Source organism: Octopus bimaculoides, chromosome 22 (assembly GCF_001194135.2).
Source record: "Octopus bimaculoides isolate UCB-OBI-ISO-001 chromosome 22, ASM119413v2, whole genome shotgun sequence".
In the NCBI taxonomy this organism is placed as follows: Eukaryota; Metazoa; Mollusca; class Cephalopoda; order Octopoda; family Octopodidae; genus Octopus; species Octopus bimaculoides.
Genome location: NC_069002.1, coordinates 3,036,334 through 3,039,715, shown reverse-complemented (window position 1 = coordinate 3,039,715; position 3,382 = coordinate 3,036,334). Strand labels below are relative to the sequence as shown.

The 3,382-nt window shown below is 35.4% G+C and overlaps 1 protein-coding gene across 2 annotated transcripts in view; it reads right to left on the bottom strand.

The window, feature by feature from the left end:
- The window catches only part of LOC106870321 (uncharacterized), a 255,683-nt gene that overhangs the window by 119,229 nt on the left and 133,072 nt on the right, over positions 1-3,382 (bottom strand). The window lies entirely within an intron of this gene.

Below are 3,382 nucleotides of genomic sequence, written 5' to 3'. Positions count from 1 at the left end.
TATATATATATATCAGTATATATATACATATATATATATATATATATATATAAACAATCCATTTTAATGAAGTTTGTTACTTGTGCTCCAGATAATTTACTGCGAGACTGATATAATTGGATCCCAAGATGGTAGCAACCATTTATTTATTTATTTTATTTATTTACTTATTTTATTTATTTATTTATCCGTATCCTTTTAGTTGTTTCTATTCGTTTCTACGTTTGTTTGCCTTTTATTTTTTTTCATTTCCTTCATTTGCTGTTGACTTCTTACTACGCATCTTAAGTGCACATGTTCTCTTTCTTTCTTTCTATCTTTCTTTCTTTCTTTCTTTCTTTCTTTCTTTCTTTCTTTCTCTCTTTCCTTCTTCATTCACTCGTTCGATCTCTCGTTCGTTTGTGTTTCCGATCCCAATGTATTTGCTTCTGCTAATGTAATTATTATAGCGTTGAGGGAATTAGAGAAATGTTGTTAATAATGAGAGCAACGACGACGGCGACGATGACGACGACGGCGACGAAGACGACGACGGCGACGATGATAATGATGTGATGATGATGATGATGACTGCGATAGTAATTGGTGCTGTATTGAGGATGCTCGTGATGGCGATGATGGTGAGAATGATAATAGTGATGATGATGATGCCGAAGATAGAAATAATAATAATAAAATAGCAACAACAACAACAACAACAACGACGACGATATTAGTAAAAAAGATTTAAAGTTTCGCATAAGGCTTGAAATTTTAAAGTGGGGGTGGGGTGCTAGTCGATTAAGTCAACCACAGTACTCCAGTGGTACTTTATTTTATCAACCTCAGTCTGATGAAAGGAGAAGTCATTCACCGAGTTTTAACTCAGAACGTCAAGACGGACGAATACCGTGAAACATTTACCGGGCGTGCTAAAGATTCTGCCAGCTCCCTGCCTTAATAATAATAATAATAATAATAATAATAATAATAATAATAATAATAATAATAATAATAAATAGTTGTACATTGGGAAATGTGCCAATTCTACGCTATAAAAACGGAGAAGAACTGACTTTAAGGCTTTCACTGTGTAATATATTCGCATAAACATCTACCAAACTCGGTACATGAAAACAGCCTGGCCACTACTCTCTGGGACGTGGTTGCCCAGACAGACTCAAGGATCAAATCAAACAATTTTGATTTCGTAATCAAAGTCATGGAGAAAAACCTCTCTGCTCTAATTGTCATCTCGAACCATTTGATCAAAGGATTTGTCTAAGAGGAGATATATAATCTGTCCAGTAACGACTGGATATGAACAAACGATAAACCAAACTAATGATGTTTTAAGCAATTAATTTCTTAACGTCGCTAGATACAACCTACATTATACACAAGATACTTGACACTTCAAAAACATAACGTTCTGAACATAATACATGTTCTATACAATAACCGCCTCATAAAATAACAACTCACACAGCATATGCTCAACGAAGTTATTACTAAAATATATAAAATATACTATACACAATTACGACTCAATGAGATAACAGAATGATTGATAACCTCTCATGATTGATAACAATAGCAAGATACACAAACCACGTTTTATAATCTTTTATTCTTTTACTTGTTTCAGTCATTTCACTGCGGCCATGCTAAAGCACCGCCTTTTAGTCGAACAAATCGATCTCAGGACTTATTCTTTGTAAATCTAGTACTTATTCTATCGGTCAAGGTTACTGGGACGTAAACACACCAACATCGGATGTCAAGCGATGGTGGTTGGGGACAAACACAGACACACAAACATATTCATAAATACATACATACATATATATATTATTATTATTATTTAAAATTTTTGCCTACAAGGGCAGCTTGGGGAGGCGGGGATGAATCAATTATATCATTCCCAGTGTTCAACTGCTACTTAATTTATCGACCCTGAAATAATGAAAGGAAAAGTCGACCTCGGTGGAATTTGAACTCACGACGTAGCGGTAGACGAAATACCTATTTCTTTACTGCCCACAAGGGGTTATACACAGAGGGGACAAACAAGGACAGACAAACAGATTAAGTCGATTATATCGACCCCAGTGCGTAACTGATACTTATTTAATCGACCCCGAAAGGATGAAAAGCAAAGTCGACCTCGGCGGAATTTGAACTCAGAACGTAGCGGCAGACCAAATACCGCTAAGCATTTCGGCCGGCGTGCTAACGATTGTATTAGCTCACCGCCTCATTAATAATAATAATAATAATAATAATAATAATAATAATAATAATAATAATAATAATAATAATGATGATGATGATGATGATGATGATGTTGATGATGATGATGACTTAGAAACATGGCCAACAATTTTAAGGAAAGGAGGTTAGTCTTTATCATTACCGCGAGGCCTTGATTAATGCTGTATATTACCAACCCGTGAGGGAGTTAATGTTGTGTCTGGCTTTGGCAGGATTTGAACCCAGAGCGGAAATATACTGCAGATCTTTGTTTCTTTCGACGCTCTAGCCAACAATCCTTGATTTCCTCCAAAATTCTTAAATAAATGTTTTTTTATGTCTATGCATGCTTGTATGTATGTATGTATGTATGTATGTATGTATGTATGTATGTATGTATGTACAAACGCACACTCACACAAACACACACACATTCAAACACACCCACACATTCAACACACAAACACGCTCATACGCACATTCAAACACATACACACACACGCACAGTATATGTACATGTACGCATGCACGTTTCGCATCTGTATGCATATTTTAATTGATTCTCTCTAATAAAATACGCTACGAATACATCTCTATGTATAGATACACACACACACACACACACACACACACACACACACACACACACACACACACACACACATATATATATATATACATATATACATACATACGCACACAGACACACTGACACTCAAACTCACACATATATATATATGCACACTCGTAGGCACACACGCACATATAAAGTGCGCGAATGTAAGTATGTACATGCAGACACATAGATACATGTTGTTTGTATGCATTTGTGTTGGTGTGGGCGGGAGTAAAGTTGGTGTAATCCGTTCGTTCTCCATTGTCGATAGGAAAAGCTGTCATCCCTCTTGAGATCAATTTGTTAATGCATTGACTTTAACACTTTACATAGTCTTGCAGTAGCTTAGACATCCCCCGCATATATACACAACCATACGCGCATACGCACAACAACACATGATTATACAGTCACACATGTACACAGTTATATGTGCGTATGTGTGTGTGTGTGTATATGCATATATATGTATATATATATATATTTAGATGTATGTATGCATGTATATATATATATATATATATATATATATAT